Source organism: Lissotriton helveticus (genome assembly GCF_964261635.1).
Source record: "Lissotriton helveticus chromosome 1_1 unlocalized genomic scaffold, aLisHel1.1 SUPER_1_unloc_26, whole genome shotgun sequence".
Classification (NCBI taxonomy): domain Eukaryota; kingdom Metazoa; phylum Chordata; class Amphibia; order Caudata; family Salamandridae; genus Lissotriton; species Lissotriton helveticus.
In genome coordinates, this window is record NW_027611666.1 from 816,247 (window position 1) to 831,039 (window position 14,793).

The following is a 14,793-nucleotide window of genomic DNA, read 5'->3' on the forward strand; positions in this document are numbered from 1 at the left end:
ATAAGGTGCCAAAAGCGAGACCTATTGGCTATGCCAATGCTTGTGTAAAGTGTGGTGAGGTGGGTCTGATGGGGCACCGGAGTGGATGGCCTTCATGGTTGTGGCAGCCTCGTTTGTGGTGATGGCGTTCCACATGGCCAGGGTCCATTCTTTGGCTGAGATTAGAAGCCTAGCTGTGAGGTTCAAGGGGTCATGTCGAGGGTTGATGTTGTCGTATATGGATGTGATCTTGCTCCAAAAGGATTTACAGAGATTGGTGCAGGGGTCTTGTAATGAGGGATGTTGCTGGTGGTGGCTGCAGGCACCATGAATTCTCTGATGATGGTGAAGATGTATTTGCTGCTGCTGTTGTTGGCTTAGATGCAGTTGGCATGGGCTGTTCATTAGGCATTTCAGACTTACTGGTGTCTTGGCTCATTCACCACTTGCTTTCCAGTTGCTTAAAAACATCATGTGTGGTTGAACACCTTGAACACAGATTCATGTTTCTTGTGATCAGCAAAGGAAAGGGGATTTGAGCAAACAGCACGTAGGAGCAAGAAATGACAGAATGCCTATACAATGTGAGAAAAAGGTCAAATGTTTAGCTGATGTTCACAATGTAGGTTACAGGTTAACAACTCAATGTTATTTGAGACCTCAGCTTGTGCAGCTAAACATAATTAATGTTTTTGGCTTTGTATCTCTCCCTAAGAGGGTATCAGCATCTTCTGTATATTTTAGCTGCTCCTTTTTGTACCTCTTGGTGAAAGTCCAAACCCTATTTATCGTTGTAGCTCTGGTTGAACATTGACCTTATTGTGTCTTTTACTGTGTTGCGCTGTGTCTGATTTCTAATCTGTTCCAGCTCATGCCTTGACTGCTTTGCCTTACTACTTCAAGAGTCATTTACTCCAAGGAAGCAGCCTGGTCATTCAGTTGAAGTGATGTAGCATTGGAGTCCCTGCTGAACACTGTGCCTGCCAGTAATACTGCCACATCACCACTGACAGATCACAAGACCCCAAGAAAAGGCATCTCCAGGCCCTGTATCCGACGGCTCCTGCCTGAGAGTACCCAGGTGGAGTGTCCAGGAGAGTGTTTTCAGCTGTTCTGGTCAGCTCTTCCTCCTGTGAGAGCTGATGCGCCAAATGATATATTTCCATCTTTGGAAGTCCCAGTCCACCTGAAGTAGCGGCTTGGAGTTTGGACATGGCCATTCCTGCTGTCTCACCTTGCCAGAAGTATGTTTCAATGGCTGTGTCTATTAGGCATAGTTCTGATGCCAGGACCAGTATATGCAGCCCGCTGAAAATGTAGTTAAACCTCGGGCTGCCACCATGTTCACAGTTTGGACTCGTCCCCCATAGCAAGAATTGTGGCTTGCTCCATTTAGTGAACTCCATGTGCATTTGATCAGTCAGTGCAGTCATATTGTCTTTGATCATCGTTGGAACATTGGTAGTAATCAATATTCATGATATTTCATTTTGGTGGGGATTTACTGAAATGGATGTGCACGAGGGCTTCCCTCGTGGTATAGATCCTCAAGGGTAAGACTTAACTTTTGGTCCAGTTCATTTTGTACCTGGTAAATGCTGTAAACTCTGATATGGTGAACATCCGCGCTGGCAGTTGTCCACATACAGCTTAATTCCCAGGTTGCCGGCTATGATTTCAGTTTCCCAAAGGTCTTCAAAGCAGCTTATGGTGAATGTGAGGGGCTCTCGGGCGATCAGGAAGAGTATGGGTGAAAGAGGACATCCCTGCCTCGTGCTTTGACCAATGGGTTTCTTTCCCTCCCTTTCCCTTTTGCTCTTCTCCACTTCTTTTTTTTATGGCATCTATTTGTTCTCATCCATGTGCACACTTCACATTATGTGTTGTTTGCATGCTCTTAATTTAGATTTTCCTAAGTGTAGCGTCAAAGTATTATGCGTTACATCCCTAGCTTTATCAGCATCAGCATTTTTTTTAAAATAGTGTTTATTAATGTTTTCCTTTAACATTCATGGCCTGTTAGGCAGTGGTAGATATACATAATATGCCACAACAGCTTAGAGCGCAGTACATCTTCCACATCTGTTACAAATATGAAGCTGTTGTCAGTTCTGTAGCATTCTATTGTACCACTATTAAACAACGCAAACTTTACAAACTTGAGTTCGAACGTGCTTACAGTCATGAAGTGCCATGTGGGTTTGTTGAATGGGCTTATGGGGCAGGTTATGTCTACGTATTCAGCGTGTTGTGGTTTGTCAGGTGGTGGTCTCTGTCTCCGAGTCATTGATATTTATGCATTGGAGGGATTAGTTGACGGTGTAGTCATTTCGGTGGACGGGTATATCAAGACTGCTTCTCGCCAGGGCCGGACTGGGAACTGAAAGCAGCCCTGGCAAATTTTGCCAGACCAGCCCCCGTCCCGCGCGTAGCCGACCGCTACTAAAGGCAGGGTTTGGGGTGAGGGGGGTTGTCCTTTGAACACAGCCTGAAAACCTTTGAGATATGCATATAATAGCCAAAAAAGAAATAATCCCCTTGACCAGTGATCCAGCGGCCTATAGAAAATATATCATAAACAACGCTACCCAACTTCATAACCTATAAACAAAATTCTATACTAAATTTGGACCCATTTATAAACCTGACATATTTTGGGCCTACTGAATCAGGTGGTCAGATTAAATCTATATACACATTATCTACAAACTATATACATTTTTATACATCTGCGAAAAGAATATTGTCATTAGAATAAAACTTTATCATTTAAACGACCACCATTGGCGACGTGATCTAGCTAATAGTAACCTACACTTCTGAATAACCAAGACCAGCTTGTTTGTCAAAAGTAAGATTTTATTTACTAAATTATGGTATATAAGTTGATAGTTTTATAAATGAATTTTATTAGCAATAAAGCTAGCATGATTGTAAAGAATAATGAGTAAAATACAATTTAAGCAAGTAAATCAAAATTAAAGTAAATATGTAAAGTTTAGCATTTCTAAAACCTAATTCCCTAACTGAGCTAAATAGATAGAATTTAAAGTAAAGCTCTTTGAGGATTCTTACGTGCTCCACGCAAAGTCCGACAGCACATCACCCTCATCGGAAAGTCAGAAAGCAGCAGCCAGCCCATTCCTAGGGGCATGACTTTTTATACCTTTCTACGCTAACTAAACTACGCAAAGGAAAGTTTTCAGAAATCTTCGACGTCCCATTGGCTGAGAGTGACAAGTGACATGTCACCCACTTTTCAAAACTTCCATTAAGTCACTTTTCTTAGAGACCATTGTCCCTTCCGAGTGCAACCAGGAGCTTCCTAGGATTGCAACATTTGTATAAAGTCATTCTCGCAGCGTCCATTGACTTCCAATTGACTTCCGCGGATGCCAAGTTAAGGACTGACAAAATGTTCTTTTTCGACCTTGGCCATGTCCGACAGAATAATGATAGCACGTTAGTTTTTGCTTTGTGAACGCAGCTTTTGACGAATAATTTATTTCAGAATGGGCGTCTCAGCACTTTTGCAGAAGTAAAATTCAGCATATTGTAGTTCGGGCAGACAAGGCCCAAAAGCAGACAACTTATGTTTTCTAATATAAAACAAACACAAGAAAAGTATTAATGTAAGAAATAATGTAGATTCTGTATCCACCCCAGGATTTACTAACTAATTAACCCACCCGATTAATCAAAATGTTACCTAGCCATTGCAAACAATTAAAGCAGCGTTTATATCTACCAGTCTCCGTTATTCCATGAGAATAACTTAAATGCACCTAGAATAGTAGAATTGACATCACATAGACAAGGAAAAGCAAAACAAGCACATGCTTCTTTTAAGTTTGCAGCAGTTAGTAATGACAAAAATGAAAACAATAAATTATTTTATTATTTTGCACGAACAAAAAAAGATGCAACAATTATGCACGTTTATGAGCACACATGTTAGTCCCCCCATGTGTAAAGTTTAATCTAAGTTGTATTAGCACGACATATCACAAATCATTAATATTATTATTCATGTTATGGAAATGTGACTTCACGAGTTTAAACAAAATTTTGTTTTCTATCTCGCTCCATCAACTCCCTCATCTGGTGATTAACAAATCACCACACCAGCACTCAAAATTTTGGTAAATTAAATTTCTAAGAAATCGATTCAAATTCATTTGTATCAGTAAACCTAAAAATCTGTTTCTGCATAATCTTTGGAATTAGCATAACGCTCTCTATGTAACTCTTGTAATTCGATCTCTCTTTCTTCTTCTTTTCTGAGTTTATAAATTCTTTTCTTTTCTTTCAACTGTTTCTTTCTTTTATGTAACAAACAACCTATTTTGGTCAAAATAAAAATGAATACTATTATAATCAAAGGAGCCAGAATCTTGCCAAGAATTGAACTTCCAATATTATGAAACCAGTTTTTAATTGCTTGAAACCTTTTTTAAAATTTCCCTGTAAAATCATCTTCTTCTAAAGGAATTATCTCTGAATGCATTTGTGTAATATTCTTAATATACATTTCAATATTCTTACTTTCATCAGGTATATATGTACAACAATGTTGTACATGTAAAATGCCACAGACTCCTCCCTCTTTTGCTAGGAGAATGTCTAAAGCAAGGCGGTCTTGAATTACCATGGATCTAATTGCAATAACTTCAACATTCACTAATTGAAACCCATCAGCTGTGTCAGTTGATAATCTATCAACTATAGTGGACAATTTTCTGATTCTCCCTGCATTTAGGGTTATACCAACAAAAGGTATTACAGCTTGAAAAATATCTCCCAGAACTTCAGTAAAAGTTTCTCTTTTAACTCTATTTACATAATTATGAATTTTAAACAATCCTTCTGAATCTCTGTCAACATGAAACACTTTAGGAAAAACAATTCCCACATAACAAGTTCCATACCAGTGGTCTGGAAGGTTGTAATAGGCTTTGTCACCACAAACAAAATAAATCCCAGGAAAGATAGGATCTTTTCCACCTTTGAATCCCCAACCTCCCAAAATCTGATAAGTATCTTCACAGTTACTTGCACCTACAAAATAATTATCAAAAAGTGTATTATCTCTTCTAATGCAAAGTTTTCCACTAACTGGTTTGTCTATGTGAATTGCAATATTTTCAAGCATTTTGCCATTTAACTTCTCATCCTCTTTTTGCCAGAAACTTGACTTAGTCTGCTTGACTAATTCATTCCTCTTATAAATTGCTCTTCTCTCTTCAACCATATTCAAAAATTTCTTTCCTTCAGCACTTAATTTGCATGTTAGATTATTCTTGTAAGCATACTCGTAAGTGAGTTCGTTAGTAACAAGGAAAAATTCTCTCATTTGTTTTGCTTTCTTATGCTTATTTAAAACATTATCAATCTTAATATTTGCAAAAATTTCATCATAATTTGAATAGTAATATTCTAAACGTCCAGTTTGATAAAATAAACTAGTTAATACACTACATGTTACAGCATAAGTGAGAGGAAGCATATTATATGTTACTCCCTCAGAAACAGAAGCAGGTAACTTAACACAGACGTAGCAGTCTTTTGCATCCATTACCTTAACATATTCACTCAATAGCTTTGTGAATGTATTACTTGAGAAATCACCAATTGATTTATCTTGATGAATGTTAGGCTGATGATCAATAACTTTTGCAGACGCACTATGTTTAGTTTGACTAACCAGAGCTTTGTTTGTTATGTTAACTTTGTGTAATTCTCTATTCATCTCTAAAGGGATAATCACAGCTAGAACCAACCAGAGCAGAACTAAAATGAGCAGACACACCAGAGTCATCTTACAGCATCTTTTAAAATCAGAACACTTTGAAGTGCTCTCCTTAACATAAGGCATTCTTGGTTAATTTTAGCTTCAAAAAAAATAATAAAAATAAAAATAAATTTTAAAATTCTTAATTTATATTTACACCCCCCTTTTAAAATATTTTTTTTTTTTTTTTTTAAAACCCTAGACAAGATTTCTTCGACCTTATGTCATACATAAGTTTTCTTCAACTAAACAGTTTTTCTTCGACCTTGTGTCAACTAACAAATTTTCTTCAGCCTTTTGCCAATTTAATATTTCTGTACTTCAATCATTGTCACTAATTTCTTGGATTTCGTTTTCTTCTTCACTACTATCATATATGTCAATAACAGGTGGAATTACTAAGTAAGTCCACTCAGGAGACTTGTATTTCTGGTTTGGTCTTATTATTCTCTTCCCTTTTCTCGATATCACTTCAATTTTTCTTCCAACTCCAACTTCTTTTCCAGGACTCTTTTGACTACTGATTTCTTCAACTTGTTCTTTTGGCTTTTTGATCAATCTGACTCTCAATCTTCCACCTGGCCAGTAGTCTGCTTTTCTCACGTACTTCTTCTTTGGTTCAGAATTATTTGATTCTGACTTCCAAGTCCTTTTCTTTCTGTTTTCACTTTCACCTTCCACGTCACTTTCTTCAGTTTCGTAGTCTGAAATTTCAATTGACTCAGGAACTTCTCTATTCGGCAATTTCACTCCTTCAGGAACTTCACTTTGTCTTCCATCACTGGTACTCGGTAATTCGTTTTCCTCCTCTTCCTCAATTACCCCCAACTTCCCAGATTTCGGATTTCTGTTCCTTACTTCAGAGTTTGTTCTCTGCCTTTCGATACTCTCCTGGTCTGAAACTTCTTTTTGTTCTGCTTCTTTGTCTTCAATGGAGACAACCGAATCCTCAGTTATCTTTCCTTTTAACAGATTCTCTTCACCTTCAGAATCTATTTCAATTATTTCCAAGTCTTTTCTTGTCAAATTTCCATTCACTGGCACAGTTTCCAGATGTCGACTTTCTTGTCGATCTTCAGAATCTGGAATTATTTCACCTTCTGTTTCGCCTTCTGCTTCAGAATCAGAATCGTCTGTTGTATCACTTTCAACATCAGAACTCTCAGGAGTTGGTACTGGAATAGTATGACTAGGATGAATCCAGCGTTTCAATCCTCTGCACTTTACAGCATTAGTAGTGATCAAAATTATCTGCCTAGGTTTCTGCCATCTAGGAGCTAGACAATTCCTTCTCCGATGTACTTTCGTTCTGACCCAATCTCCAGGTCTCAGATCATGTGTCAAAACCTTTTCATCTGATTGAGCTTCAGTTCCCACCTGATTAGACACAGAAGTTACCATATCAGATAACCTTTTACAGTAATCCAAAATAGCACTGTCATTTATGCTCAACAGTTTACCTACAGGTACAAAAGCTTGCCTCATAACTCTTCCCATTAAAATTTCATGAGGACTCAAACCTGTCTTTTTATCTGGTGTACTTCTTAATGACATCAAAACAAGTGGAAGAGCATCAGTCCACTTTACACCTGTTTCAAGACACATTTTTCCAATTCTGTTTTTAATTGTTCCATTTATTTGTTCAACTACTCCTGATGCCTCTGGTCTGTATGCACAATGTATTTTCTGCTCAATGCTCAAAGCTTCGCAAATTAACTTCATCAGTTTGTTATCAAAATGGCTTCCTCCATCACTTTCAATAGTGACTGGAAAACCGTACCTTGGGATGATTTCTCTGAGCATTAGTTTTGCCACTGTAATTGAATCACAATGTCGTGTAGGGAAAGCCTCTACCCATCTTGAAAATAAGCATACAATTACAAGCACATATTTCAAACAATTGTGTAATGGCATTTCAATGAAATCCATTTGTAACCTGGTAAAGGGACCACCCTCTCGACCAATTATTCCTGTCCCCACCACTGATTTTCTGTTTGGGTTCATTTGTTGGCATGACAAACACCTTTGACAAAAAGATTCTGCAATAGTTCTAAACTTGGTATTGAACCATGTTTCTCTGAAAAGTCTAACCATAGAATCTCTTCCGAGATGTGCTGGACCATGATATAATCTGGCCATGTCAGCAATCAAACAATTTGGTAAGACTACTCTGCCATCTTTGTAAACCCACACTCCATCTTCTTCACGTGGTCTACAATCTGATCTTAACCACAAGTCTTTTTCTTCATCTTCTGCTTCATTTTGTAAATCTCTAATCTCATGCCATGTTTCTACAACAGTTGTTAGCATTAATGAATTTGAATCAGTTTCTTTACTCCTCTCCCGATTGTATGAATAATTTTTCCTTGCGCAGTATTTAGCTGTTTCATCTGCGAAGGCATTTCCCTTGGAAATATAATCAGTTCCTCTAGTGTGCGCTGCACACTTAACAATGGCGATTTCTTTTGGCAATTGTATTGCTTCAATTAATCTCCTAATGAAAACTGCATTTTTAATTGGTGATCCTGTTGATGTCATGTATCCTCTCTGTGACCAGAGTTGTCCATAATCATGCACAACTCCGTACCCATACTGACTATCAGTAATGATGGTAACTCTTATATCCTTTGATATTTCACATGCACGAATTAAAGCAATCAATTCAGCCACCTGTGCTGAACGAACTCCTTCAAGACATGATGCTTCTTCGACATCTACGACTGTACAAACTGAATATGAAGCTTTTAAGACACCTCCTTCGGATCTTAAGCATGACCCATCTACAAAGTAGACAAAATCCGATTCAGACAAAGGTCTGTCTTTGATGTCTTTTCTTGGTTTTGTGCAGAATTCCATGACATCTAAACATTCATGTTCTGTTTCAATGTCATCAATAATTTCAGAATCAGGCAGTAATGTAGAAGGATTCAGATTTAAACATCTTGAAATCGAAACATTATCTGCTCCCAGTATGATTTTCTCATACTTTGTCAATCTGCTACTTGTTAGATGTTGAGTCTTACCTCTTGTCAGTAATATTTCAACTGAATGAGGCACAAAAACTTTCACAGGAAATCCCATAATGATCCCCTCACTTTGTTCGAGGCTGATACTTGTAGCTGCAACTGCTTTCAAACAACCTGGTAATGCTTTAGCAATTGGATCAAGAACTGCAGAGAAGTATGCAATAGGTTTCTTTAAATTTCCATGTCTCTGAATTAACACAGATAATGCACATCCTTCTCTCTCACTGCAATACAGTTCGAAATCTTTCTCATAATTTGGCATACCTAAAGCAGGAGCTTGACATAAGCTCTTTTTCAGGTTCTCAAAAGAATCCATCTCAGCATCATTGAGAATAATTGGATCTTTTACATCTGACTTTGTCAGTCTTTGTAGTGGTTTTGCAATTACTGAAAATCCACTTATCCATTGTCGACAGTAACCAACCATTCCCAAGAACATTCTGACCTGTCTTTGTGTTCTTGGTGGTAACATTGCTTGAATCATTTTTATTCTCTCTATTGTTACTTGTCTATTTCCCTTTGCAATTCTGTGACCCAGATATTTTACTTCTTGTTTGCAAAACTGTAGTTTTGCTGGGGACACTTTATGTCCCTCTTCTGCAAGGCGATTTAACAGAATTATTGTGTCTGTTACACAATTTTCTCTTGTCTTTGCAGCTATTAACAAATCATCAATATACTGCACTAGCGTAGACCTACCAGGTAAGTCTAGGTCTTCTAATGATCTTTTTAACAGTTCGTTAAAGATTGAAGGACTTTCTGTATAGCCCTGAGGGATTCTTGACCATCCGAGGGTCTTACCTTGGAATCTGAAAGCAAAGATTTCATAACTGTCTGGATGTAAGGGAACAGTAAAGAATGCATTGCAAAGGTCAATGACTGTATACCATTCGGCATCATGTGGAATCTGAAATAGAATTACTGCTGGATTTGGAACCACAGGACAACATGGAACGACAATTTGATTAATCTTTCTCAAATCTTGTACGATTCTAAATGTTCCGTTAGACTTTTTAACTCCCATAATTGGTGAATTACAAGAGCTACTCTCCATTTCCTTTAATACACCTTGTTTGATTAATTTTTCAATTATAGGTGTAATACCTTCAATTATTTCTGTTTTCATTTTATATTGTGGAGTGTTTGGAAATTCTATTCCCTGTTTCAATGTAATTTTTACTGGATCTACGTTTTTCATCAGACCCATCTCATTTCCAGTAAAATCCCATATTTCAGATTTCACTGTTCCTTTAAGTTCTTCAGGTAAATCTTTTTCTTCAAATGCAGGAAACAATTTTGTTTCTTGTGCTTCCATCATCATCATTGTCATTCTGTATAAACCATCTTCCTCCATTGTTTGTAACTCAACTCCATCAGGAGAACAATATATTCTACAATTCATTTTACATAGGATATCTCTGCCCAATAGATTCACTGGACTACTATTACAAACCACAAATCTGTGTTTGTCTCTGTAATTTCCAATTTCAACTGGTACTGGATGAGTTAAGTCAGTTTTAATTTGCTGATTACTTACTCCGACAACTTGGATGGTATCCCCAGAGAGAGGTAGGTTTTCAATTTCCACTGATCTAACAGTAGAACGGGTAGCACCAGTGTCCACTAGAAAAGTGATGTCTACATCATTAACTTTCCCATTTACAAAAGGACCAGACTGGTCAACCTCAAGAGTGGCTCCAACAACACACTCTTCCTCCTCTCTCGGGCACCGTCAACAATAATCATCAGAATCGCTGTCTTGACTTTCTGTTAATAAAAACTGTTGTGAAGCATTTTGCATTTGAACCCTTTGCTGCTTTTGCTGTTTTTGTGGTTTTATTACCTGTTCACTTCCCTGAAATCCCACATTAGGATTATATTTTTGAACTCCCCCACAATTCGGAAAAGGTGGTTGTGGCAATTGGTCTTGACGATTATTCACCTGTTGTTGTTGCTGTTGCTGTAACTGTCGCTGAATATTAAATTCGTTTAACCCCTGTTGCATCTGTAGCTGTCGCTGCAGGTCAACACCATTCTGCATCTGTGGATTCAATAAGGGATTCTTTAAGTTTTTAGGAGGATGAGGACACTCGTCTCTCCAATGTCCAATTTCGCCACAATTAAAACAAGGTAATCTTTGTTTCAACTCCTCAATCTTTGGGCTAAATTTCTTTGGGAAATTATTATTTTTAAACTTTCCTTGTATCTGGTTTGTATTTCCAGTTTGAACAAAATTAGTGTTCTTATTACCCATGCTGGCAATCTGTTGCTCAGCCACCTTTACCTGAGCCCACATGGCTTTCTCCTTCAGCTTCTTCTGTTTTACTTCTATTTCATCGCTACAATACTTAGCTTTTCTTAGAATATCATCTACAGATAGTGATTGCCATCCGACAATACTATTTCTGATCATTTCTCCAATTTCAGGTTTTAGTCCATAAACAAATCTATAGACAAAATGGCTCATGTCTTTTTCATCTAATTTTTCATAACCACTGTATTGTTTAAAGATTAACAGTAGTCTTTCATAAAAAGAATGAACTGATTCTTTTGTTTCTTGTTCTGTCCTTTCTATTTTAACCCAATCGACTTCTTTGGGTGGAATTTTGTTTTTCATCCAAACAATTACTTTCTCATAGAAATCCATTACAAGTGGATTTGGAGCACCTGTTTCTTTAATTCGCTCAGGTTCTGTTTTTGGCCAACTAATCGATATTTTACATTCTGTCCAAAGATCAGATGGAACGACAATATCAAAAAATCCATCTAAATCAATCCACAGAACTTTTGACACTTTGATGAATCTATCGACTTGCCTGTACCACTCAACTGGTTTCTCCCTCAATTTTGGAAAGTCATTTGTAAATAACAGAATGTCCTGTCTTGACCAAGGGACATGAACATATCCTCCACCTGCAATTTCTCTCATTGGAAATTGTTTTGACAATTTTTCCAATCTTTCATCTTCCTTCTTTTTCGTCCATTTTACTCTCCATTTATTCAGTTCTCCTAGCTTTTTGATATAGACAATCAAATCTTTAATATGAACTATTCTTCCCATTGAGTTTAAACTCTCAATGTCACTTTCTGAAAAGTCTAATCTGTAATGTTTCGCAAAATTCTTTTGTTTACTCACATCGATTTCAAGTTCTGCTGCTAGATCCTCTAGTTGATCATATTTATTTTTTGTTTTCCATTGTATGCTTTTGCAAATGAACAGTAGTTCATCATCTCGATAGTAATTTAAACTATCTGGACCAATTGTTCCAATTATTAATTCTTCGATATTCGCTTTTAATTTGGCCACATCAAGTTTTGGTGTGGTTACCCTGACTTCAGGACTCCCTATATCTGATATAGCACCCATTGGTGTTTTTGGAGATAAATCCTCATTAAAGGTTAAATCAGGCATTCTCGATTTAGAAGAGTTTATTTCAGATAAGTCTGAATAAAATTTTTCAGCAGCCTTTTGAATTTCAGTATTTAAAGGAATAGTTAATCCAGTTTTGTTTGTTTCCTTTTGGTCAAATACGGGCTGAACAGGACCAATTGTTACTGGAACTGTCACAGCTTCCATGCCTTTTGTCATTCTTTTTATTAATTCTTCTTTTGATCTTAAATATTCATTATAATCAACATCTTCAACATTTCTTGCCTCTCTTGTATAATCTTTTGGAGCTTCTCTTGCTCTTGGAGCCATTGTAAAATGTCTACCTTCATTTCGAGCATTTTCGAATTCTGGTCTTTTAGGAGTTTCAATGATTTCACAATTATTTGGATAAAGTTTAGGAGCTTCATTAATTGGAGGTGCACTCGGTGAAGTTTCAGTAGAAACCACTGGAGTAGACCATGATCTAGGAGGTCTTAAAGGCTGATTCTTTCTAGCAGTTGTATATATTTCTTCCATAACTGCATCCTCAGATTCACTTTCCATAGATTTCCCTGTAGGAGTACCCATTACCATTTCATGAATTAAATACAATCCTTCACTCATGTTTCCCTGTCTCCACATTCGTAATCTATCTTCATGAGTTTCTCTTCTCCAAGGTGGATTTTTAGAAGGTCTTTTAATTCCACTAGCTTCTCTTTGTAACTGATACATCTCGTCTTCCCACTCAACTAAAGCTTCAAATTGAGTTGGTCTCGGTTTCGGAACAAGAGCATTCATTTTCTCTCGTAAATTTCTTAAAACTTTTACATTAAATGAACCATCATCAGGCCAAGTTAAAACACCGTCGTTCTTAGTATAACGTTTCCAACTATCAAACCATAAGACAGTATGATATCCATATTCACCTTCCATATACGCTGCAGGTGTTTTATACTTATGAAGTAGTTTACCACCTCGCGTTTCGATTTTCTTGTCAGGTGAAAATAAATTCTTAAACTTTTGAAATAATGTTGGCTTTTTCTCAACATGTTTAAAATGATAACTCATTTTTAAGAGTTTAATTTAATTCACAAATTCGTTCGTAAAATATTTCCGGGATGTTCCGTAAAACAACCAATCCGTGCGCGAAACACACCAACAAGCCAATGACAGTTGAGCTACGTCACTTTTCTGCTCAACCAATAAATTTGGAGTTTTTCCGAAGGACCAATCAGCTCACAGGTCGTCAGAGACTCAAGAGCCAATCAGAATATAGCTTGTGACGTAGGTCACCCAATCCCAGCGCGGCTCTGTGACGTACACAGCAGCTGCGGTTTCTCGTTTCTCACTACTGGCGCTTACCCCTCCTTCACAAAATCTTTTCACAGCGCCATTTTAAGGACACTTTTCAGTGTAAATTAATTCTTAACAATGACTATAAAGACAACATCTGTTCGTTTCACTATTTAGGATAGTTTACATACATTCAAGTATCCACACTTCGGAATAGACGGCGCTATTCACACTAAGGATAATATTCAATTGTTAGTAGAGTAACCTTACCCCACCCTTCTAACACGTATAATTATGAACTCGCTTTGCTCTGAACCCACCGCGAAGTGAAAGTTCTAAGAGTTCCACTTGAACATAAAATACAATTCAAACTCGCACTTTCACACTGAAAATTCCCTAATTTCAAACACACATGAAATCCGTACAGGACTCTCACCTGTTTATAGAGATCATGCACCGTTAGCAAAATAACGACGTTATCCGTACAGGGCTCTCACCTGTTTATAGATATGAAACATGTACCCGTACAGGACTCTAACCTGTTTATAGATAATCATGCACCGACGCTAATTTACCCTTCACTCGAGCTCGGATATAACTAATACTCTTATCACAGTGAGTTTTATGGAAGGCGCTTTGTCCCTATTCTCATGCTGCTTTAATTTCTTAGAAAACCCTCACTTTACAAAATTCAGACCTAGCCCTAAAACTGTGCTGCTCGGCGACAACACTATGGTACACGGCGATACCTCTTGTGATACTCGGCGATATCACTACAAACAGAACAGATGGCTTGCGTGACTAATTTCTCGCCACACAATCTATACCGGTATAGCTTATAGATAGCACGAAAAACGAACTCAACATGTGTTATAACATCGATCCTATTTCCATACCATAATACTTTAGTAACCCTTAGCAACCACCATATTACCTTGGTTACTCTTAGCAACCATCAATTTCTGCTACCAGAGAATTGATCCAGCGGCCTATAGAAAATATATCATAAACAACGCTACCCAACTTCATAACCTATAAACAAAATTCTATACTAAATTTGGACCCATTTATAAACCTGACATATTTTGGGCCTACTGAATCAGGTGGTCAGATTAAATCTATATACACATTATCTACAAACTATATACATTTTTATACATCTGCGAAAAGAATATTGTCATTAGAATAAAACTTTATCATTTAAACGACCACCATTGGCGACGTGATCTAGCTAATAGTAACCTACACTTCTGAATAACCAAGACCAGCTTGTTTGTCAAAAGTAGGATTTTATTTACTAAATTATGGTATATAAGTTGATAGTTTTATAAATG